A 26,405-nucleotide genomic window follows, 5' to 3' on the forward strand; every position below is an offset into this window, starting at 1 on the left:
GTTCAGAGGACAGATATATATAGGTCTCCGGTGCAGAAGGGACCAGCTGTGAGCCTGCAGAGGCAAGTGCCCTCTCCATCACCTGGAAAGCAGGCCCACCCGAAGAAGGATGCCCAGAACTCAGAAAGACAACCTCGGGACCGGGGTCATCCCACAGGGAAGGAGCTACAAGAGGACTCCGTGCCACCAAGACAACTGGAACAGTAGTAAATGATATCGTAGAAAAAACAGACGCCATACTAGGGATCATGGTGCCGACAGACCAGTCTCGATCCAGAGGATGGCTAGGCTCCGAGTGAGTTGATGGCCATAGGGTAGACTCTGGAGCCATGGTAAGGTTTACCAATGGAACCAAAGAAGCTGGTACCAGGATAGGCATCTGTGTCGAGGGCTCCGATACCTCCAAGGAGACCAAAGGAGGAATATATGTTGGAGTCTGTAGAGAAAATTCCTCAGCTCCGGGTGGGAGGGAGGATTTGGATGGAGTTGGAATTTCTCTGGCTGCCAGGAGCTGATCCACTAGTCTCACTACGTCAAATTCCGAAAGGCTCCTGGAGGAGCGGGCTGACATCCCTGAGGGAGAATCAGGACATTCTAGAAAAGGACTGCACTGCTGTCCACAAAGGGATCTGCCAACGGGGGGAGTATCAGGTCTGAGCTAATATTTCACCTTTCGGCACCATGGTTAATGGACCAGTAAGTTGTATGGGGGGGGGGGTAGTGACCTGAGTTGGGAATGCTATTTTTAGTGACAAAAGGGGCATTGGTACTGTAACAGAAGTTTGTATGATAGAAGATGAAGTTTTTGGTGGTTCCGTATTCACAACCGGTACCATAGTAGGTGCTTGAGGCATTGGTGATGAAGATGGTACCGTAGTTGATGGTTGAGGACCTGGAACAGAGGACGGCACCATAGAAGGGGTTTGAAGCCCTGGTGCTGAGATGGCTGGTGTCAATTTAGGAAGTTTTGCCTTTGGTTCCATAGATTTAATAGATTTTGAGTCACTAACATGTGGAGAGGTAGGTTCAGATTGGTTCCTCTATTTATGTTCCTTTTTAAGAGGGGTTGAGCCCTCCATCTCAGATATAGCCTCCGAGAAAGGAGTTTTTAGGAGACCTTTACGTATCAATTTATTTTTTCTTTCTGTCAAGGTATGGGCACTAAAGCCCTTACATATATCTCATGGGGGTTGAACTTTCAGGTGCAGTACCCTGAGATAGTAAATACAAGACAAATGACTATCTGAGTTTGGCTTTTTTCTGCTACACTGATCACACTGCTTAAAGCATGTTTTTCCTTTTTTATTAGCCATTGTCAATAATAAGCCAAAAAACTTGTAGAAGTACCCAATGGGTAAAGAAAGAAAGAGAGAAGGGGGGGGGATACCAGCAATGGTATTGAAAGTTACCTCAGAGGTAAAGGAAGGCATGTACCAGCAATGGTACGAAGAATACCAAAACCTTGGTAAAGAAATAAGAAAGGAAGTACTCAAACAAGCAAGCATAGCAAACTATAAACTACTACTGAAGAATTAGAAATGTCACAAGGTAAACGAAGAAAAATTTTAAAGTAGTATAAATTTTTAAATGACTTAGCTTGAGAGCTGGCCAGATGCGTCTTGATACTATAAGCGGCAAATGAGATCTGAAGTGATAGAGAGAAGGGCACTACGGGTAAATTTAGCTTGAGATTTCTTTGGCTGGCACCAGCTTGTTATAACAGCCGACTCATTTCCAAGGACAAAACCGATACCCATCATGGAGTACAACTTTCTAGTCAAGGGTTTGTGGAAGACTAGAACAATTCTTTCAACTGCAGAAGTAAGAGACGAATGCCTGGCAATCACTGGAACTGGAGAAGCCACGCAGTGCGCTTGAGATTTGACAGATTCAGATGAATTAGTCCATCCAGATAGGACAAAATGTCTGGATCTGGGTCCAGTGTCCAAGGTTTATGAATTAAGAGAGGCCAAAGAAAGGGAAACTAGACCTGATGACGCCAAAATGGAACAATGAGAATTATTTTGTTCTTCGACCTGTTGGCTTTCTTTAGAAATTGAGATATGAGAGGATTCAGGGGAAAGGCATACAAAAGACCATGGGGCCAATTGTAAAGAAGTGCATCCCTTGATGACTCCCCCCAAGTGAGGGAAGTACAGCAAAGTAGATGCTGCACTTGTTGCCTGGGTGGACGCAAAAGAGCAGCAGGGCTGGCCCCAGAGGTGCAAACTTTTTTCCGCCACCAACGGATTGAGAAACCACTCGTGAGGCATTACGATGGTCTTGCTCAATTTGTCTGCAATCACGTTGGAGCTCCCCAGAATATGTGCTCCAATTAGAAAGCAGTCAGATGAAATCCTCCATTGCCATACTTTGACTGCTTTTCGACAAAGAGGGTAGGACCTAGACCCCCTTGCTTATTGATGTACCAGACTACTGCCATGTTGTCTGTTTGAACTGCAACTGTTGCAGAGGGGAGGGTATCTTGGAATGCCTGCAACGCTAAGAGCACTGCCCTCATCTCTAAAACACTGATGTGCAAATTGGCCTCTAGCAGGGACCAAGTGCCTTAGACTGCCTTTATCAGATAATGCATCCCCACCCTATCTGAGACACGGCTGTGGTCACAATGGCTTGGGCTTGAAGAGAAACAAAGGGTCTGCCTGTCAAAATTTTGTTCTCATGAAGCCACCAACTCAGGTCTCTCTTGCACAAGTTGGTGATTAATACCAGATGGGACACTGGTTGATTCAGTAATGACCATTGGGACGCCAAGAGCCAGTGAAGAGTCCGCAAGTGGAATCTGGCCAGGGGAACTAGAGTAATGGAAGCTGACACTGATCTTAGCGTTTGTAGTAACAACTTTGCAGTCACCTTTTTGCTGTGAATAATCTGATTAACTTACGATCTGATTCTTTGAAGTCTTTTGGGGGGAAGAAATATGATGCCTGTACTCGTGATTACTATCGCTCATATGAATTCCAATTGCTGAGTTGGCTCTAGATGGGATTTTTCATAGTTTATACTGATTCCTAATGAGGAACACTTTTGAAGAACACAGTCTCTTGCTTTTAAAAGTAGATACCTGGTGGAGAGAAGAGGAGCCAGTTATCTAAATATGGAAACACATGGAATCCTTGCAGTCTGAAGTGAGTTGCTACCACTGCTATGCATCTGGTGAACACCCTGGGGGCTGTGATGAGACCAAAGAGCAGGGCTCTGAACTGGTAATGACTGGCTCCAAGACAGAAGTGCAGGAATCTTCTTGATAGCATACCCATTTTTATATGGTAATATGCATCCAGAAAAATCTATTGAGCACATCCACTCGTCTTTTTCCAAAAACGGAAGTATAGATTGGACCGTGACCATCCGAAATTTGTTTTGTTGAACCGATTTGTTCATCTAGCTGAGATCCAGAATCGGTCTCCAGTTCCTTGTTTTTTTTTTGGCACTAAAAATAATCTTGTGTAGACCCTGGATATTATCTGGTCTGGTGGGACTGTTTGGGTGACTCTTTTGTTGAGCAGTTTTTGAACTTCTAAGACTGCTGCATCCCTGTGACTGGGTGGGATATCTGGAATTCCCTTCAATTCTTTTGGCTTGTCTGAGAAAGGGATATGGTAACCTCTGATGAGGATCCTCTGCACCCTATTGTCCTTTGTTATCTTGAGCCAGGCAGGTAGGTGCAGGGATAATCGTCCCCCTGACTGCCTCCAGAGGATGGAAATCAGGCTTCCTTTCAGAAGCACTGATAAGAGTTACCAGGAAAAGAGTCCCTGAAACCCTGATTTTGTGGGCCACCTCTGCCTCAAGCACAGTGTCTTCCATTGTGACTTCCTCTCTACCCCAGGAGAAGTCGTTGCCATGTGAGTCTTGGAAAAACCCTTGCGACTTTTTGAACCATAGCTTCCCACTTCTGTGGTTTCTGGAGCAAGACCGTTGAGAAGTGGAAAAGTGCACGCCCATGGCAGAAAGGGTCTTTCCATCCTTCTCACATCTACCCAGGGTATCTTTACCTAATGGCCAAAAAGGGATGATCCTTCAAATGAAGCACTGATGGAAGAAGACTTAAATGGCTCCACAAATTCACATAAGCGCATCCACGCATGTCTCCTAATAGCTATGCCTGAACCTGCTGCCCTCTTAGTCCCTTTGGCTGCGTGCATAATAAGCCTCATGGACGAATTACAAACAGAATCAAGGGTTGCTAGCTGAGAAGTTATCTTTTCTCTAACCCCTTCAGCTACTGCTCTTGTCAGAGTATCTGAAAGTTCTTTTATCAGATCTCAAAGTCTCGTGAAATGTGCCATGTAATTCAAGGACCTTAGTGCAAAGATCAATGAAGCTTAAACGTGTTTCCCAAATCTCTCCATCGTCCTACACTCTTTATTAGGAGGATGAATAGTAGGACTTTCATCAGCAAGTTCTTTTTTGGTGGCTGCCACTACCACCATGGCATCAACTGCTATTCCTTTCGCCCAATGCTGCTGATCTTGAGAAGCTGACAAAATACGGTCTGGTCTCTTCAGGACTGGCTTGATACAATCAGATATTTTCCAAGTCTGCTGAACAATCAGCTTAATCAGATTGTCAGCAGGTGGAAAGATCCAGGAGGTAGAGTCAGGCATGGAAAGCCTCTAGGTATACAGATTCCTCCAAGGAAGGATGAAGGGAAGTCCAGCCGCTCCTCTGTTTCAGGATCTCAAGAATGTCTCCGAAGGCAACATCTTCCGGGGGTGACCTTGGGGAACCTTCCCCGTCATCAAAATCGGTCTCTTCAGGGGAGTCTAAGTGCTTCCTCTTGCACTTTCTCTTCAGGGGTACCTCTTCAGTGAGATGGGCCGGAGAGGTATCTGAAGAGGAGATGACTGCAACAGTTGGATCCTGAGGCTTCAGTGCCCACTATCCCAGGGATATAGGCTGGAGTAAGCTTTGGGCGAGGGGAATAGCAGTGCTGTAGGTCCAACAAGAGTGGTATCAAATGAATGCCTGCAGTGGACAATGCCCTCTACATCGCCTGGAAGGCAAGCTCCCCTGTAGAGGAATGGGAGCCTGCAACTGAAATAGATTCCTTCGAAACCGAGGTCCCACCCCTCACCGAAGAGACCACTTCTTCAGCTGGTGTTGAGCTAATGTGTGTTGACGCCCCGAGTGGCATGGATGGCTCTGATGATATCAGAGCAGAACCATGCCCCCCAGGAATTGGCCACGAAGGTGTGACCCCAGGTGGTCTCCGGTTCCAACAGAGCCGAAAAGCTCAAGGTTGTTTCTGGCACCAAAGAAGAAACTCAGACCAGCACTGAGACAGTCGAAAGCGGGACTGTCGGCACTGGAAACTATGTAGGCCCAGCTGGGGTCAGAGGATTAACAGTTACTGGAGTTGAGTTAGGAAAGGTTCCAGAATCGCTGAAGTGGACAATCCTCTCGTCACCAGGAGCTGATCCACCAGCCTCAAAATATCAAATTCCATGAGGCTCGGTGAAATGGACCGAACAGACTGACAGGGATCTGGGTCTGTCCAAAAAGGGACATGAAGGTCAGTTTACGAAATGGTCAACTAAGGGAGAATACCTGGTACAAGGTCTGTTTTTAAAGGAAAAGTCTTGCGATTCAGGAGAAGATTCCAAAATAGTAGTGGAAATAGTAGTAGTAACAGTAGTAGTCAGCGCCGGAGCAGTAGGTGTAAAAGTAGACACCTACGGCACTGAAGACGTATCCTTTTCACCAGTTGGTTCGAAAGAAATTGTGGCAACCGGGAATGTCTTAGGCATTTTTAGATAATGGTGCCAAAGATACTGTAGGTCTCTGAGCTGCTCCTCTTCTTAGAATGTTTCAATGAAAACGAAGAGGGAGAGCTAATATCTGTTTTGGACTTTGCAGAACCAGCTATGGCTTTGTCAAAAGCAGTTTTAATAAGACCTTTTAAGATAAGCTTATTTTTTCTTTCAATAAGGGCCCTGTGACTGAAGCCATGACATATGGCACAGTCTTCCTGGAGGTGTACCGGGCCCAAACAATACACACACATAGGGAGCATCTATCAGAATTAGGTAGCTTGCGTTTGCACTTCGGGCATTTTTTGAAGCCAGAAGTTCCCTTATGTTTTTCAGCCATTTCCTAGCACAAGCACAAACACAGACAAATGCACAACCAAGGAAGGTGGACAGAATTAAAGTTTAGATTTTTCAGTTTTGGCAGTCATACCAACAATGGTATGAAAGTTTACCTCTCGGTAAAAAAGAAAAGGAAGAAAGAAAGAAACAGAAGTACCAACATTGGTATAAAGAATTACCTTAATGGTAAGAGAGGGGAAAGAAAATACCAGCGATGGTAAGTATAAGAGAAACACCAATTATGTTACAGAACGATAGCAAGAAAGAGGAGCTGGGTATTACAAATGAGGAAAGAAATCAATAACGAGGCAAAAAAAAAAAAAAAAAAGAGATTTTTACTTGCTTTCAAAAAGAAATAGCTTGCACAAGAGCTGTTTAAACATGTCTCGCATTGACAAGTGGCAAACGAGATATGGGGTACTTCTATAAGGAGCATTATGGGTAAAAGCTTAGCTCCAGAGTTTTGGAAGGCATGAGCTGGAATAATGGCAGAGTCGATTCAGAGATATGGAACCAAACCTACAACTCAAGGATTAAGTAAAGATTGAGAACATCAGATCTAGACATTTAAAAAAAAAAGCTCTTACACATAATAGGAGGGAATAATAACTTCTTATAATGACAGCACTTTCCATATCATCACTGAACATGAATGGTCTCACACGTATATATAAAAAGGAAAGAGGTCTGAACTAAATTATTAAGAAATGAAGACCGCAAACAGTTATGCTAAAGGAAACATATTTGGAAAGAACTGAGCATGTGATTTTGATAAAAAAAGGATTTTAGGATGGTTATTCAGCAGAATATATGGGACAAAGGAAAAGGGGAGTACTTATATTAATTGTTAGAGGAGCTGCAATAGTGAAAGAAGAGGGAGACAATGATAATACTGATAGATTTGGAATAGTAAGAGGCTACTGGCAAGGAAGGAGGATTACGTTGGCATATATTTATATATCCACAATGGCACTTAAGAAAATTCTGGGAGAAATAATCAGCTTTCAGCAGGGAATATTACTTACAGGTGATGACTGGAATTTGATTTGCAACAGTGACAATGTATCTGGGAGAACTAAAAGGGAAAATATAACAAAAGATGGTAGATGTTTGAAGAAATTTAAGAAACTATTTGGTTAGGAAGATGAGAATTCAGTAGTAGGAGCTCAGAAATAATTTACAAATTATTCTCCAAGGTACAAAAACTGGTCTAGGCTAGACAAAAATTAGCTTTCAAAGGAACGTGTGCATTTAGTTGAAAGTTTTGATATGCATCCAATGATCAAACGGCAAAAATAACCAAGATAAAAACACAGGGTAATGAAATAAAATAAAACATTAGCGCTTCCCCATCTAACTGTTAAACAGAGAGGAATTTAAGGAATGGGTAGTAGAAATTATTTGGGAGTTATTAGGGAAGATAGAGATTCCTTCAAAAAATATAGCTAGGGACTGGGATAAAAGTTGAGTTTAAAAATAGGGTAGAAATAAAATAAAATGAGAAATGGTTAAATTATTGCACAATATGTGGAATCTCACAGAACAAGAAGAGGAGCAATTGCAGAGTGCCAAAGAGAAAATAAGAGACTACCTCAATAATGTGCATGAGTTTAGAAAGACTGCTGTTAAGCAACTGTTTTTTGATAATAATTTTACAACAGCTTTTAGCAAAGTGGTTCAGGCAACAAACAGTAGAAAGGGCCGTTACCAAGCTTAAGGAGCCTATGACAAGGAAAATAACCAGAGATCATATAGCGGCATTTGAAATATTTTGGAAATGTTAAGAAAATGTGTATAAAGCAGAAAATGCTTAAATCAAGAAAAAGTACAAATGGAAATGTTTATGGAAAAATTAAATATGCCAAGGTAGGTGAAGCTCAATTATTAACAGTTAGGATAGGAGGAGATGAGATAAAAATTGTGATGTATAACCAATCTACAAGAAAGTCCCCAGGAATAGATGGTATTCCTTCGGAAGTATGGAAGCTAGGAGGGAAGCAAGTGATAAAATTCAGGAAGGTTTTAACAGTATTTAAAAATGAAGAGAAGCACCAACATCCTGGAAGAAAGGTGTGGTGGCTGTAATATCTAAAGATGGTAAAAACCCATCAGATCCAGCTTTACATAGGCACATTCTGATTCTAAACCATGCTTATAAAGTGTTTATGGCTAAAATAATGGCAAATATGTTGCTAAAATTGATAGATATGGATCAATGTGGTTTTGTGGAGGGGAAGAAAACATTTGACAATATTAATATAACAATGGTGATCCAGAGGGAAGCAGAATACCAAAGTTGCTGGTGGGTCTTGATGCAAAGAAAGAATTTCACAGAGTAAGCGAGGATTTTATGAATAGGGCAATGGAAGCACCGTGATACAATAATAAGGTTAAGCAGAATGATATATAAGGGATCGGAGGCAAAAATTAAAGTTGGGAGGTTCCTCTCTAATAAGTTTTGTTTGAACAGAGGAACCAGGTATAGTTGTCCTCTTTCCCCATTTGATATTTGTGTCATATTTAGAATCTCTGGCAAAAAATATAAGGGACTGAGAAATTCAAGGATTTAATTGGTGCGGTTAGCAAGAAAAGCTGGCATTATTTACAGATGATATTATTTTTTACCTCGTAAAGCCAGAAAAGGACATCTCAGTGTTGTGGAACATTCCAAGACAGCTTCAAGGCTTTTAGGGATACAAAATTAATGAAGAAACAAAGGCAATAGGTGTAAACTATGTACCCACGCAGGAATTGGTTCAGCAATACCCATTTGTATGGGGACATGATAAAATTAAGTACTTAGGAGCATGGGTTAAAAGGATTCTGTTATGGCAGCTAAGGATATGAGATAAGAGACTAAACAAAAGATAATACAAAAACTGAGAAACCGGAAGCTCAGTTTTATGGATACGGATAGCAAGATACAAGCAGTAATAATGCTTTTAGTCCCTTTAGTTTTATACACAGGCCAGGCATTTTTTATCAACCAAAGAGGAAGACGTGGATAGCAATTAATAGAGTTGAAGGAGTTTATATGGGAGGGAAAGAGGGCAATGGTCAAGTTGTATAAGTTGATCCTTCAAAGAGAAAAAAGGTGGTTTTGGATTGCCTGATTTTAAGAGATATTTCAGAGGTTCACAGTTAAGGCTCCTATACATAGCACAAGAAGAAAGAGAAGTGGAAAGGGATGACGCTGAGGCCATGAGGAAGTTCAAGAAATAAGTAGAGACTGAGATTTTTTAAGGAGAATAACAATAGCCATACAGAATATTATATTCATAAAGCAGCAGAAAGTATTCCAAGAACTAACCTAACATGGGAATGGAGAACAGAGATTCTGCCAATAGGGACAGATGCAATTAGGGGTACACAGAACATGCAAGAGGGTGTTGGAATTTACTGGAGAAACCTGGCAAATGAACCAAGGTAATGGGAGCAAACAATTAGAGAGGGAAAGGTAAAAGAATGGGAATAGGTCAAGAATACATTTAGACTGCAGGTTTGAGATTGCCTTCCCTATCAAAGACTGATATCAGAGTACAGAACAGACAGAGAAAGGAATGGATAGATCCTAAGGGAAAGACCAGCACTGGTAAAGTTTTTAATTGAATCTAGAACAGAAGCTGCTGTTAAAAAAATGGATAAGTAGTAGGGTATATAGAATATTACATGATAAATATAGAAATCAATCAGAGGAGGCTAGAAAGGATTGGGAAGAGAGACTGGATAAGCAGTTTACAAACAAAGAATGTGAGGATAAATGTATGGCTCCCAAATATGCAATATTTATTATTTATTTTACATTTGTTGACTGGGTTAGTTCGACTGAGCTAAGCAGCCCTTTTTCAGCAGAGGCCCAGGGAGAAAAGCTCCACAGTTTTACAATTTTAGTGTTAACAGTGTCAGCGGGTTACAAAGTATACATACAATGAAATACATTTTATCAGAAAAATAATATTGGAGAAATATAAGCATAAATAAGAGAGATTATTTGATACAAACATTTTCAATAAACAGTGAAAAGAGTTTGGTGTATGTAGCTATTTCATGAGATATGTGAAATTAGAAATGGAAATAAGAGATGGAGAAGAGTGATACTTTAAAGAGGTTTATGAGCTAAAAAGGTTTGAAGTTTTGGTGATTACATATTAATTAAGGGGCTAGATCAGGGAGGATGAGTGCAGTGGCAGGACCAGTGAGTTTGGAGGTACTCTCTCTAGAGGCAGTTTTGAATTGTTTGTGAGACCTGATTTCTAGTGGTAATTTGTTCCATGATATGGTAGGATTACAGCTGTAGAGGTTGCAGCCAATTTCAGTCTTAGGCTTGTATATTTGTAGTAGGTTAAGGTCAGAGCTACGCAGGGACCTAGTGGGGGAATATTGAGAGATGAGGGGAGATAGGCTAGGGCAGAAGGATTTCAGATATAGTACAGAGTGAATTATTTGTAGTTGAGAGAGTAGAAGTTGGTGAGGTAATTCAGTTAACGTGTCTTAGTGAAAGACAATGATGTGATAAGTTTGGTGAGCAGCGAATCTGGCAACCTTGTTGTAGGTAGACTCTAGTTTAGTTAGCAGTGTGGAGTTAAGATTGGTAAGAAATTTGCTATATACAAGGCTAGGTAGGATGTACACATGAGAGAGGATTATTTTTGCTTTGTTAGTTAGAAACCTTTTGTTTCGATAAAGACCACCATGTTTTTGGTGTGTCTTTTTGATACAGTTGTTTACATGTAGATCAAACTTGAGTTGGTCATCTATCATTACTCCTAGTAGTTTTATACTAGGCGCAACATTAATGGGGGTGTTATTGAGGGACAGTACATAAAATGTAGGTTTAAGGTGAGTGAAGTTCTTTGGGACAAATAGTAAAAGGTTTTTCTTTTTAGGGTTAAGAATTAGCTGGTTATCACAGAGCCAGGATTCGACCAAATTTAAAAATGCTTGAGTTGCAGAGATAAGGTCAGAGGGAGTAACTGCGATGGTGATGACTGTGGAGTCATCTGCGTATTGTACAAGGGATGACTGTGGACAGGAGGTATAGAGTAGACTAGTGAATATATAGAATAGTAATGGTCCAAGGAGAGATCCTTGGTGGTTGCCCATTTTCACAGGAAAAGGAGGGGCGAGAGCTGAGAGCCATCCCACTTGACTGCAGACAGTCAGTGAGATAGCTGCAAGACCAAGTAATAGTAAAGGCAGAGAAGTTTAGGTTAGCCAATTTGTTCAGCAATAGTGGGTGAGAGACCTTATCAAAGGCTTTTGACAGGTCGAGGAATAGGCAGGAGAACAGCTTATTACTGTCTCTGGCTAGAGAAATAGTATTAATGAAGGATATAAGGGCAGTTGTAGTGCTATGTTTAGGGTGAAAGCCATGCTGTGTAGGTGTAAGCAGGTTTTCCTGAAGAAGGTATTTCATGACTTGCTTGTGTATGCATTTTTCCAGTATTTTTGAGTGGTGAGAGAATTGCGACTGGTCTGAAGTTTGTAATGTCAGTGGAGTTACCTCCTTTGTGAATGAGTATGGTGTAGAATTCTTTCCAGATAGATGGGACCTTAGATTCTGAGATGGAGTGATTTATTTGGATTGAGAGACGGAGGGCAATGGAGTCAGCAGCAATTTGTAGGAAATAGGGAGGCAGGTTGTCAGCAGAAGCAGATCAGGGTTTAAGTTTAGAGAGCAAGGATTTTATATAGATAGTGGGTACAGTTGTAGGAGAGGATTTGGAAATGTTAGTTGTGTTGGTAGAAGAGGGGAAGGAATTTATCAGCTTATATATGGATTAAATGAAATAGGAATTGAATGAGGTAGCCATTTCTTCTGGTGAGTTGTTTGGGCAGGGGTTATGACAGGATGCAGGATTTGGTTTATACAGTTCCAAAATTTCTTGGGATCTGTTTTTTGGGCAGTTGGAGGATTAAAGTAGAAGCTCTTTGTCTCTTTGTGGATGTGATTTTTGCCTAATTTCTTAGTTCTTTATATTTTTACAAATGGGAAGGGAACTTAGTTTTTACCCACATTTTCCATGCCGTCTCTAGTTTTCATTAGGGTGTGGGTGGCATTAGTAAGCTAAGGGGATATATTCGATTTGATGTGAACAATGCAGGGCGGAGCAAGAGAGTTAAGGATGTTTAGGAAAGTAGAGTTGAAAGATTGGACAACTTCAACAAGGGAGTGTCCATTTTATCCTGGAGAAGAGGACATTAAAAGTCTCAGGACAGAAAGTGGATAGCTTGCGACAGGTTATGTATCTGTGAGGCCTAGTGAAATAAGGAGTGTATCTAAGAACTTTCACAGGGGAGTGATCACTTAGGGAGTCGAGTAGGGTCTCAGGGTACAGCATTTGTAGGGATATTACACTAAAATCCAATCAATGAGAGAGCTGGGGGTATGTGATCTGTTTGTATGGGTGGGGGTTGAAATAAGTTGTACAAAGCCATGTACGTTGATGCATGAAGTAGTGGTTGGGGACTGAAGAGTTAGCCAGTTAATATGTACATCCCCCAAGAAGGATGGTTTCATTGTAGATGTTTTGAGAAAGGTAAGAGAGAATGTCTTCTAGAACAATAATGTTATCTCGGGGGGGGGGGCGAATGTAAATAGCTACGACTGTAGTGGTGTAATTGTTAAGATAAAGTTAACTGTCAGGAGTTCAGCAGGTGAGAAGGAGGGAGAGGGCTGGTTTAGACTTGAAGGAGTAAGATGGTTTGAATATACAATGGCCACTCCACCCCCTTTTTCCTTTTGTCTATCTAGTCTAAGAATATTATATCCAGGGGGGAGGATTTCACTGTCACTGTTTTGCAGCTTCAGCCAGGTTTCAGTCAGAGCTACTACATCAGGGGTGTGGTTAGCCATCCAGGCATGGAATTCATTAATTTTGTTTAGGATGCTTCTAAGACTCATGGAGTAAAAAGATACTTGCTTTTTTGGAGGAGTAGTGTAGGGATGGTTAGGGGAGTTAGGTTTATTGACTGGGGGGGTGAATGTCACCTGACAGTAGTAGGACTTAGGGAGGAAATGTTGTTTGTATAGTAGGTGCTTTATTTTATTTTCTAAAGAGGTGGTAGAGGAAAGGGGTATTTTGATTTTTGGGAGGCTACTATTTAGAGGAAAGATAAATGAACAGATAGGGAAACACTGCAGAAAATAAAGTCTAGAAGATTTAGGATTTTTGCTTGGAAGTGTTTGCATAAGTAGTTTTATATCCCATGCAGACTCCAAATAATTTTTCCTCAGGCAGAATGGAAATGTTGGAGGTGTGATGGGGAAGAATAGGTATTTGGGAACATATGTCTGGGAGTGTAATGAGCTGGCAGTTTCAAAAATTCCCCTGCAGACTATTCTGTCAGAAATACTGGGTGAGCAAATTGGTGTAACTAAGGAAATGATGTTTTGAGCTGTGATACAGGATCTGAAATGATTAGTCTTAGTAAGGCCTTGATGAGTTTAATTGTGGTGACTGCCAGAAAAGCAATTAGAAAATGGAAATCAAAGTCTAAATCAACCGTATTAGAAGTAGTCAACATAGTGGATGTGGGATCTTTAGAAGTGGTCAAAAGAAAATGACAAAGAAAACATGGGAAATGTGGGAACAATACATGCATAATGTTTTGGAGGAGAAATGAGATTTAAAGGAAGGCAATAACTGGATGATCTATGTAATGTTCAATTAACAATGACTGCATAGAGGATCATATGTGATGTATAATATTTGCAAATGAAAATGTCAATATGGTTTATTTTCATTTATATAAATGTGTGACTGCCCATGTCATAAGTGATAATTCAATAAAGATGATTTTTCTTAAAAAAAAAAAAAAAGACCTTATGATCCCTGTTTGTTGATGTGCCACATAACTGTGATGTTGTCTGTAAAGACCTTTAAAGGGCATGGAGACCAAAGAGAATGGGAGACCTGAAGAGTAAGACTGAGTGTTCTCATCCCTTTTATGCTGATGTGGTCTGACCTGTGATAAAGGGGCCAAAGACCCTGAATGTTTAGACTGTGGGAAGAGGATCCCCACGCCAGACTGGAAGCGTCTGTGAGCAGCTCTTGAGTAGGGGCAGGGGTCTGAAAAGACAGGCCGGGATTGAGGGCAATCTGTCAAATCTACCAATTAAACTCGAGCTTGAGACAGGTAGTAAGGGAACTAGAAACCCCAGATGGCAGAAATGCTGGAATCAAACTGTCTTTAGGTACCAAGTCTGGCAAAGGGAAGCATGGAAATGGTAGATGCCATGAATGCCAAGGCTACGAGAAATTCCCTTGCATGAATGAGAGAAAGGGGAAGCAGAGACTGGAAGTTGGTTGTCAGAAGCAGAACCTTGGGAAAAGGAAAACCAGCCAAAATTGGAATGCTTTGGATTCTGGTCTTGAGATGGAATCAGAACTGATTTATTGAGATTGTTGGTTAATCCTAGACTGTGCAGACATAACACTGTGAAGTGCAGATCCTGCAGAAGCCTAGACTAAGAGGGAGCTAGAAAAAGCAGGTAATCCAGTTATGAGAATCTGGATTCCCAGAAGTCTGCAAAAGGCTATGACAGAGGCCAGACATTTGGTGAATACCCTTGGGACCATAGAAAGTCCTAAGAGCAAAACAGAAAACTGAAAATGAAATGAAACAGAGAAATGTTAAAAATTTCCTGAAGAGAGGATGAATGGGAATATGCAGATAGACATCCTTTAGTTCTAGGGAGACCAGAAAGGCCTGTAGAAGTAACAGAGGAAACAAAGGAGGAAAAGCGACCACAAAGAAGGAATCTTTAGAAAAATTTTGAGAAAGGTGAGATCTAGGACAGTTCTCCATGACCCTCTTTTCTGAGAACCAAAAACATTCTGCATTTCAACACCATAAAATAACCAGTGACAGATCATGGAAAGAACCCAAGACTTTGACGTAAACTGTTGCCAGACAGGAAGAGAGTGGGAAAGCTCGAGAGAAAGAGAAACATGGCTGAGGGAAGGGGCAGAAAACATGTCAGATGGAGGCAAATTTGTCCTAAAAAGGGGAATTCTGAGTTTCTAGAAGTCTAGGTTCGTTTATCAGAGAACATACACTTAGGATCCATTTTCCCTTTAGAAGGCTGATGAGGTTGTCTATGAACAAATGTAAACTTATAAAGAAAGTTTTTCTCTGAAATTTACGGATGGGAGAAACAAAAATTATTTCATGATCCTGTGTAACTTTACCGTTACCTTGTACAGTCTTAACCATATCATCATCAGCTGCACCAAATTGATTTTGGTTGTCCAAAGGAGCATCTATGAGCTTGGCTTAATATCATATGGTAACACCTGGAGGTGAAGCAAAGAGTATCTCCTAATAAATGAACCTGAAGATGCATCAGCTGCATCATAACTACATTTAACAGAGTGATGGGCTACCTATGAAGTACAACTCAATAAGGAAAGAGCAGCAATCTTACCTTCAGAGTCAGGAAGGTCTGACAAGATGCCCACCTCAGTTGACACAGAAGGGCCAAAACATACTTGCTCCTATGGGCTTGATAATTAGTGGTCCTGAAGGCCAGAATAGCAGAAGTACAAATCTTTTTTCCTCAGATTCTCCATATCTTGACTGTCTTTATCAAAAGAGAGAACTCTGGAAGAGGGTAAAAGCTGGGATGGCTTGTACGCAGAAACAGAAACAACAGCAGGGTCTTACGAAAGGCACTTTATAAAGGTACTTAAAGGCCTCAGGACCTTACAAAAATTGTCAGGCTTCTTAGGACCTGGAGGTTGTGAATCAGAAGCCAAAGAAGCAGATGAAATGTATCCTACAAAGCATCCAAAACAGGGAAAACAGCAGAAGGCTTATTTGACTCCATTTGCAAAAGCTTATAATACCTCTTTTGAATGTCAGAGACCTGGAAGTAATCCCACTTAAAATGCTCATCATGCAAACCACAGTGTCCCAAAAGCACAACTCCTCAAAAGAAGAATAAGAACTCAAGGAATCTTCATCCTCTGATCTGTAGTCTAAGGGTGAAGTAATTTGTGAAGAAAAGGCCAAGGATTCATCCCCTGACTCCACCTCCTTATCCAAAGAATCAGATTCCCCTAGTCCTTTTGACTGAAGTAGAAAATCAGTGAGAAGCTGGAACAGATAATCCCTGAGGGAGCTAGCTTCAAGGTCATCAAGGGATTGAATAAACTCTGGGTAAAGTCCTGCCATTCCCTCTAAGGATCCTTAGCTATGCGAGGAATACGTTTAGTTTTCTTGCTGCTTCTTTAATGGGACATCAGCTTTGACCAACCTAGGGGCCTCAGAGGCATACCTAAACTCAACAAGGGTGCCAGGAACCTCTTCTCTAACAAGAATCTGTGGTATCCCCCTAGACAACAATCAGCTGTGGTTCCCCGTCAATATTCATGTCAGACATTTGCACAGCATCAGAGAACATGATAGAAGCTGGTTCCATGATGGTCTCTGACAGGGTCGTGGCACAGGAAAATAGTGTCAGCACCAGAAAGTCTTCAGGGTCTTCATGCACCTCGAGAGATTTCCAGAGGAGGGTGGAGAGCAGCACAGTCAGACTGAAATTTCTTAGTCTCTTTTTAAATCTCTGTCCAAAAGAGAATTTAAAATCTCATTTTTACATCATCTGTGAGGTTCTGAGAATGCAGCCAAGCAAACCTCTTTAAAACAGTACCAGTTGCCATAGCCCTGGAAGAAGTATCAACAGAGTCATACTCACAATGCAAATAATGAGTAATAACCAGTGCAACAGAAAAAGCTATTTAAAGCAAATTTTTCATCAAATATATAGTCAGGCACACTGATGTCCCTCTTACCAAATTGAAGAAAAGAGAAAATTACAATTAGTTGCCTGTCGGGTGCCTGGATCCGCCACATAATTCATGCACTCAGGTCACTCCACAACAGGTACAAATATGACTCTGTCATTGTCCATGTTGGAGTGAATGACTTGAGACGCACCTCCCTGGACTAAATGAAAAGAGATATGGAAGAGGTCTCGGATCATGTAGCCCAGGCAGGTATGACCCTAGCCCTAATTACCATCCTGCCATTGCCCAGAATTATACCACAGTATAAGGATAAAATGATTGACTTCAATAATTGGCTTAGCTTCTGGTGTCATTCAAAGGGGATCCAGTCTCTGCCTGGGACGACATGATCGACAAACCACGATGCTTTGCAAGAGATGGTTTGCACCTGTCGCCCCTGGGATTCAGGTTACTGGCTAAGGCTCTTGCCACCCCTATAGTGCATTTTTTAGGCAAGGATCAAAGGACAAAACTACCACCATAACTGGTACAAGTATGCAAAAACTGAAGGTAATGCTACTCAATGCTAGGAGTCTAAACCTCAAGATGCACTCTCTCGAGGCTCTCCTAAAAATGGAGAACATCGATATCTGTGCAGTAACTGAGACCTGGTTCAAAGCTCCAGAGAGCACCTCTGCAATACCAGGCTACAACTCATACCAAACTTTTTTGGCCACCAAACCAGGACCGAAACACTAAAGGTGGAGGAGTGTCCATATTCACCAAGGATATTCACACCTCCAGGCTGGTTGCCCAACACAATGCACCTGAAATTCTCCAGGTGCAACTAACACTAGGTAAGAGTGCAATACAAATTGTAGCTTGCTACAGATCCCCCACCATACCCAAGATTCTCACTACACCTTTCTAAACATACTGGAAAATATTAAGATACAACCAAACACCCTAATACTGGGTGATTTCAACTACCCTGCCATTAACTGGGAAAACTACTCCTGTACCTGTAAACAGAACCAAAACGCTGTCCTCTATATAAAAAAAAAAAAAAAGAAGGAAGCCAATCCGGTGGTCCCCTGCCATAAACAAGCTGTACAACAGAAGGAAAAAACTGTTGCAGAAAAGAGAAAGAACCCAGGATTCAAAAAACTCCCTCACCAGCCTCAGTAGAAAGCTGAGATCCCGCATAAAATCTTCCAAAGCTAGTTATGAAAACAAAATTGCCAAAGTTTCCAAAGACAACCACAAGGCATTCTATAGCTATGTCAGAAATTTAAATGGCAATACTCAGATCTGCTCTGAGCTATAGGTGGCAGTACACTAAACACTGAAAGTGTGATAGGAGACCTAGGGACACAGGTGGACAGTGGTCTCACCTTTGATACCCATATAGCCACAACAGTTAGAAAATTCTTCTATGTAGCACACCTCATCACTGAGAGCTTTTCATCCAGAAAAAAGGAGGTCATTGTCCCTCTGTACTCATTAGACCAATTATAGAATACAATGCCCCGTTTGGTATGTACCGCACAAGACATCTGCAATAACTAGAAAGGACACAGAAATACCTCACAAAAAAGAATCACAGGCCTAAAGCAGATGCCTTATGCTGACCATCTAAAGAAACTCCAGCTATATTCTGTCGCAAATCACCTACTCAGAGGCGATCACTGCCTAACATACAAGGCCATGTCAAACCCAGAGTTGCTGGACATGCTACACAAAGAAATCCCAATCTCTCTCAGCCACATGCTCCAGGGATCTTAACCTTGTCATCACAATGAATAAAACATGCTAGAGGGATAGGTTCCTGACCCACAGACTCCCCAAACTCTGGAATAGGCTGCCCATACATGTCAGGCAGAGCACCTCACTGGCCCTCTTCAAGAGGAACCTTGATGATTGGATGGGAGATAGGAAATTCACCCCAGAGATCACATCAGTAGCCCTGCTAGACAGTGGTCCAGGAAAGTAAATATTTGTGAGAAGCAATAGTCAGGGAATCATTATGGCTAGGCTTGTATAGGCCCTAGGGCCGATAGCCTAGTACCTACTTATGAACAAGAATACAATGAAAATTCTGAAAAATCTAAATGGCAGAAGTATATACTTCTTTCCCATACCTATTTATATTTTCCCATCCTTATTAGAAAGAGTAGGACTGGAATTAACTAAGTGCTTAGCAGCAGAGGCGTCAACTAAGGTTATAGCTGCTGGGTGAGGTTTGGGAATAGTGTATAATAATTTAAAATACTGAGGAATTTTACACATCCTATCTGTCTTTTTAGGGACAGCTGGGTGACTACCAGGAAAATTGCAGGCAGTAAGACACAGAACAGGAATGGGTATAGGTTGTACAAAAATCCTTCTGTAACAACTTATAGTATTATCTGAGGGACTGAGGAACCTCAGTGTTTTTACACTGAAAATAGTGGCACACTCTAGCAATAATCTCAGAGAAAGAGAAATTCCCACAGAAATAATCAGAAAAGTACAGTTTTGTACCTACCATAAATGTAGATGTTCGAAGATCCACATTGCTGCAGTCCTTACACTTGGGTAGTCCGCTGTCCTGGGTCGGCCCGAATATCAAAGTATTAGGCTGACGTCGGTCAAGGCGCTTAAGACTGACATCAGGACGTCAGGGTACAAATGCGCATGACCGACGTCATATCCTCAGTCTTTTCTTGCCCCAGATGTCAGAAGACCCTAAACAGAAAGGTCAAACCAAAAGACAGCAAAAAACTACCAACCACCCTTGCACTAACCATATGTACAATATATGCAAAATTCACAAAATGTACAACCCAAACCACACAACCGCCTCTAACTACAGAGGGGAAGGAGGGAGGGTAAATTGGACTGCAGCAATGTGGATCTTCGAACATCTACATTTATGGTAGGTACAAAACTGTACTATGTTCTTCATCTCACATTGCTGCAGTCCTTACACTTGGGTAGAATCCCAAAGCAGAGATAAGGGAGGATGGCAAAACTATAGAGCAGTAGGAGCTGCCAAAATGCCTTGTAAAATTGCAGTGGCAAAACCAGCCCTCGATCTAGAGTAAAGAGGAAGGTGATAATGCTTAGAGAAAGTATGCACTGAACTCCAAGTAGCTGCCTCCAAAATGTCCTTAGTTGCCACCCCCCTTAAAAAAGCTGTAGAAGTGGCAGTAGCCCTAGTGGAATGAGGCCTAATCCCAGCTGGAATCTCCTTACCATGATGGGAATAACAGAAAGCAATACAAAACCCAATCCACTTAGAAATAGTTTGTTTTGACACAGGCTTGCCCTGAGAACCCAAAGCAAAAGAAACAAATAACTGCTGAGACTGCCTGAACCCTTTAGTTCTGCTCAAATAATAACGCAACTGCCTGTGTATATCCAAAGTGTGCAAAATCTTTTCCCCTTTATTTTGGGGGTTTGCATAAAAAGTAGGCAAATGAATAGTTTGGTTTAAAGCCACACTAGAAACCACTTTAGGCATAAAGGAAGGATTAGTACGCAAAGATACCCTATCCTTATGGAAAATTAAGAAAGGCTCAACTGCCATAAGGGCCTGTAATTCAGAAACCCTTCTCGCAGAGGTAATGGCTAACAAAAAAGCAGTCTTCCATGATAAATATTTCAACTCAGCAGTAGCTGCAGGCTCAAAAGGTTGTAGAGTGAGTTTCTCCAACACAAAATTGAGATCCCAAGCAGGAGTAGGAGCTCTCCGTGGGGGTCTTATATTTTTTGCCCCTCTAAGGAATTGCTTAAACAAAGGATGAGAAAACAATGGTGGGTCACAGTCATAGTGAGCAGAAATTGCTGCAGCATGAACTTTAATAGAAGAAAAGGACAAACCTTTGTCCAGTAACTCAGTAAGATATTGAAGAGCCACACTTAAATTAGGCTTGGAAACATCAAATGCCTTTGCTGCACTCCAAAATAAAAATCTTTTCCATTTATCTGCGTACACTTTCCTTGTACTAGGCCTTCTGGCCTCCAAAATAACATTCAAAACTTGCTGTGGAAGCTGAGACCCTCCAGGGTTTAAAACAGAATATGCCAGGCTGTCAGGTGAAGAGAGTGAAGTTTGACATTGAGTAAATGACTGTTCTCCTGAGTCAGCAGGTGTGGAATCGAAGGTAAAGGCCATGGAGGCTCCCGTACCAGACTTCTCAGTAGTGGGTACCAGTGCTGTCGAGGCAAATCTGGAGCTATTAAAATCATCTTTGGCTTGTCCTGTCTGACCTTCAGAAGTACCTTTGGGAGGAGAGGCAGAGGTGGAAAGGCATACACATGAAGATTGCTCCAATTGAATGAAAGAGCATCCACTTTCCAAGCTGTGGGATGAAACCTTTTTGTGCAAAACTTTGGCAGCTGGTAGTTTAGTGGAGAAGCGAACAGATCTATGTCTGGAGTTCCCCATGACACTGTCAATTTCTGAAATACATGAGGATCCAATTTCCACTCGTGGGGATCCATAATTTGTCTGCTCAACACATCTGCTAAGGAGTTCTGTGCTCCCAGCAGAAACCTTGCCTGAAGATTTAGCTGTAAACTGAGAGCAGTCTCCCACAAAATCATTGCTTGTCTGCATAGAGGATAAGAATGTGTTCCCCCTTGCTTGTTGATGTACCACATGACAGTTGTGTTGTCTGTTAGAACCAACACCTGCCCTGGAAGAAGTAAATCCTTGAAAGCTATTAATGCAAATTGGACTGCTAACATCTCCTTCAGGTTGATATGTAGATGTAGAAGTCTGGCAGGCCACGTGTCTTGTATCCACTTTCCATTTAGATGAGCTCCCCAAGCTTTGTCTGAGGCATCTGTCGTTAGAATCTGACTCGCCTCTGGCCGGGTCACAGAGAGTCCCTTGTTTAGGTGACATTCCTGAGCCCACCACAAAAATTCCTTTTGAATGCAAGGTATTATCTGAATGACAGTGTCCATATCTTGGCAGTGCTGTGTCCATACATTGTTGAGATACCATTGTAGCTTCCTCATATGCAGTTTGGCATTGGGAAGCACCAGAATACAAGATGCCATGAACCGCAAGGCTTGAAGGACTGTCCTTGCAGTCAGCCTGGACTGATGAGACAATTGATGGAAGTAAAGAGAAAGATTCTTTTGTTTGTCCGGGGTCAAAAAGGCCATCTGGGATGCTGTATTCAGTCTCACACCCAGAAAGCACATGTCCTGAGAGGGTACTAGACTGGACTTTATTTCGTTCACAGAATACCCCAGGCATCTTAGCACTGCTATGACATAGTGTAAATGATGAAGAAGTTCGTCCTTTCCTTGAGCCAGAATCAGGCAATTGTCCAAATAAGGATAGATCTGTATTCCTCTTAGCCTGAAGAAAGCTATCACTGGAGCCAGAACCTTCGTGAACACTCTGGGCGCAGTAGATAAGCCAAAGGGCAATGCAGAGAACTGATAATGAGAAGTCCCAGCCCGAAAACGCAGATACTTCCTGCAACTTAGCCTGATAGGAACATGAAGGTAAACCTCCTTGAGATCCAGAGTCACCATCCAGTGATCTTTGCCCAGCAGAGGTAAAAGCTGTTGTAACGTCAACATTTTGAACTTGGGAATGTCCAGATAAGTGTTGAGGATAGATAAATCCAAAATTGGTCTCCACGTGTTCCCCTTCTTTGGTACTAGGAACAGGCAAGAATAAAATCCTAGGCCCACTTCTGGCAGAGGGGCCGGTTGTATGGCCCCTATTTGGAGCAGCAGAGAAATTTGTTTGTGAGCCTCTAGTCTTTGCTGAGGAGGAACGTCCGGCATGCCTTTGAAAGGAGGCAAGGTATGGAAATAAAACCTGTAACCTTGGTGTATGATATCCAATACCCATCTGTCTTGGGTAATCAAACTCCAATTTTCTTTGAAAAGTGCCAACCTTCCTCCCAAAGGTGCTGCCAGGCAAGAAGGATCTGGCAGCTGAAAAGGTAGGTCATTGGGCCTGTTTACGAAAGGACTGGCCCCTGCCCTCACCTGAAGATTGTGCAGGAGAACTCCCTGTTCTAGGTCTGAAGGAGCTCTGAGCTCTGCCCCTACCACGTCTAGATCTACCCCTAGACTGTGAATCATAATAAGGGTACGTCCACCCCTTAGCAGGCCAATTCCTATTAAACTTCGGAGGCTGGACTTGCAAAAAATCGTTAACAGTCTGCATAGACTTAGCCTTGTCTTCCATTTTCTTCAAGACTGACTCCACAGGTGAACCAAACAACACATCAGACTGTAAAGGAGCATCCAAAATCCTAGTCTTAACATGCTCAGACAAATTCTGATCCCTCAGCCAGGCGTGCCTGCGAAGAACTGACCCAGTGGCAGCCACCCTAGACGAGGCCTGTATAGCATCAAAACCACATTGTAAAGAATGCTTACCCACCTGTTCAGAGACATGTACCAAATCTTGTAGCTCCTTACACTCAATGCCTTCCGCCAGAGCATCTACCTTAGACTTCAGTTGAGAAAGAAGATAGTTTTGATATTTCAACATGTGAAACTGGCAATTCAAAGCCCTCATAGCTAAGGTGGAAGAAGTATAGACTTTCTTTCCCCATCTATCCAAAGCTCTGGCCTCTTTATCTGGAGGAACCGGATTTTTTACAACAGAGGCCTTGACACCCTTAGGTCCCTGACTAACAGTTTCTGGGTCCGCCCTAGGACTCTTATAAAGATATTTATGAGCCTCAGGCACCCTATAATACCTATCCGGTTTAACAGGAGCAGGAGGCAAAGAATCAGGATTAAGTGAAGCCTCCGCAAACACATCTTCCACAACATCCAGAACAGGAGGTATAGCCAAAGGCCTATGCTGGGGTAAAAGCAAAAATTCCCTAAGCCTTTTCCTGGAATCAGAGAAGTCCTGACCTTCCCACTTAAAATGTTCCCTCATGGAGTGAAGAGTCTCTGAAAAAGAAAAATCCTCTGGAGGAGAAGCAGAAGGAGTGGAATCATCTGCATCCGAATCAGAATAAGGAGAGTACTCCTGCAAGTCTTCAGCCGAAGACTCTGAAACATCCGAAGCCTGCTCAAAACTCCCCAACTCTGGTTCCACCCTAGGCCTTTTATCTGGAGGGGGCAAAGAACCTCTAATCAAAGTAATTAAATCTTCTGCCATTTTAAGCATGTGCTTCTTGGGCACAGATCCTGAAGAACCAGGAGTGACCCCAACAGAAGCTAAACCTGGCCTGCCTCTGGGAGAAGCCTTAGAAACAGAAGGAGAGGGCCTAACCACCCTAGGAAGGGAGGGGAGTACAGTAACCTGAGAAGCCCCTTCAGCCTGACCTGCCTCCTGAGAGGCCACATCCTGCAATAACAAAGTCTCCCCCTGGGACTCCAGAGAAACCTCCGGCGGAACCACCGGTTCCACTGACGCCTCTAAAGAACCGGCGTCCGGTACGGACGACTCTTCTTGCCTGGGCTTAGCTGCCTTGTCTTTGCGCTTCTTCGAAGAAGCGGGCGTCGGAGCATCCGACGGCATTTTATAATTACACCGCTTCCCAAAGACCAACCTGGCACAATCTAACCTTCGCTTAATAGTGCGCTTATTGAACCTAGCACAAAAGCGACACCCAACAACGTCGTGCTCAGGCCCCAAACAAGGAATACACAAAGTATGATAATCTCTATGCGGTATCTGTTTCCCACAAGAAATACAGTTATTCACTTTTTCTGACATCCGGTAAAACACTGAGGCAAGAAAAAACTAAAATATTCCCCAACGGGGTACTTAGCCAACTTTGACTCGGTCTGAAACTCCGAATTCGAAAAATTTCAGAACGCCGAACGGCACTTGCAATGCTGCTTCTGCATCGGACCATGCGGCAAAAAAGACTGAGGATATGACGTCGGTCATGCGCATTTGTACCCTGACGTCCTGATGTCAGTCTTAAGCGCCTTGACCAACGTCAGCCTAATACTTTGATATTCGGGCCGACCGAGGACAGCGGACTACCCAAGTGTAAGGACTGCAGCAATGTGAGATGAAGAACATCTGAGATTTCCTCTGAGTCTGAATCAGAAACCTAAGGACAAAACCATGATTCCATCCTTGCATTTTCCTGACCAGATTCAGAATCTTGTATCTCTTCAGGAAAAGTAGAATCCCTCTTTCTTTTCCCGGAAACTACTTTACAAGATGGACCAATAGCATGAATTAAACGCTGAGCCAGTCCCAGTACACTACTTCTATCCAATGAAAATTGAGGAAGAATAAATAAATGCTTTATTTTCTGTTTCATTTTGACAGAAAAAATGGGGCCAACTGTGTTACTTATGGCAAGAGCTGCTTCCCCCAAGATAGGCACAGCATTCTGACACAACATGGAAATCTTTCTTGTTCTCTGTCCCAGGACTGATAAGAGTGGCTGTCCATTACATACTGAAGGGGCTCCAACTGCCACAGAGGAAGTGGCTAGCCCCCAGTCCATAGTGGCTGTAGGTGCTACACCAGAGGGAACCGATGTAAAAGATGAGTAGTGTGAGGCACAACAAATGGCCAAAGGAGAGTCACCCACCTGTGGCTGAGGCAAACTGCTAGCCTCCTGTGATGGCACAGGCTGTTTGCTTAACATTTTCTTTTTGTGGCTGAAAGAAGGACCAACCATAGCAATGGTAGTCTATTCAACAGTCAAGTGGAAAATGGTGCCTCTTTCTCTGGGAAGACAAGCAGCAAATGCTACCAGTCCACAGAAAGTTTTTTTTTTTTTGACAGGAAAAAAAAAACAATAAAAAGCACTTTCAAAAACTAAGGCAGCCCACAACCTTAAAATAAACACAATTTTCCTCAGAAAGTAGCTTATCAGTTAGATAACACTACTTTTAAACTGATACAAACAACACGAGTGTGTGTATAAAAGTTTGCCACAGTCTTGAGGCAATCCATTAAAATGCAACACCCCTAGCTTTAAAATAACTTTGCTGAAGCTGAAAGCAATAAAACATCAGTAAAATACTAAGAAAATGGAAGTTTTTTCCCCAAAAGGGATATTATCTGCACAGTTAAAGAAAGCACAAGTCAATCTTTGATCCTCTAAAGCCGCAAAGGAGCTTACTCTTCGGCAGCAGTAAAACTCTGAAGGGCTTCATGCCCAAAGTTGTCTTAGCTGCTTGACAGTTGGGTGCATGGAAGGTGCCCTGAAGCTTTGGAAGCTGGCAAGCTGTTATATCCTTGGCAGGATATAACCCATAGATCTAAGGCTCCTGCAGTAGTGATCAACATGAAGAACATCTGTCATTATATTCTTTTTCTTATAACTCACTTAGAGGTGACCCGTGTGGTCTCTAAGGTAATGCAGACTGTGGTACAGTTTTAAAGTCACTACCAGACTGAAGAATCTCATTTTAAAAATATCACAGACAGAAATAAAACTTGAAAAGCATGACAGATGGATTATACACCACCATCCAATACTATGAAATAATCAGAAGTTAACTGTGAGTGTGTGAATATAAATTATATATATATATATATATATATATATATATATATATATATATATATATATATATAAACGCGCACACACCCACACATATA

The 26,405-nt window shown here is 42.1% G+C and overlaps 1 protein-coding gene across 1 annotated transcript in view; it reads right to left on the reverse strand.

Annotated features, from left to right (window-relative positions):
- CCDC30 (coiled-coil domain containing 30) overlaps positions 1–26,405 on the reverse strand; it is a 2,524,512-nt gene that overhangs the window by 618,306 nt on the left and 1,879,801 nt on the right. The gene's annotated exons all lie outside the window — the stretch shown is intronic.

This window comes from Protopterus annectens, chromosome 2.part0, assembly GCF_019279795.1.
Source record: "Protopterus annectens isolate FY-2018-M chromosome 2.part0, PAN1.0, whole genome shotgun sequence".
Classification (NCBI taxonomy): Eukaryota; Metazoa; Chordata; order Ceratodontiformes; family Protopteridae; genus Protopterus; species Protopterus annectens.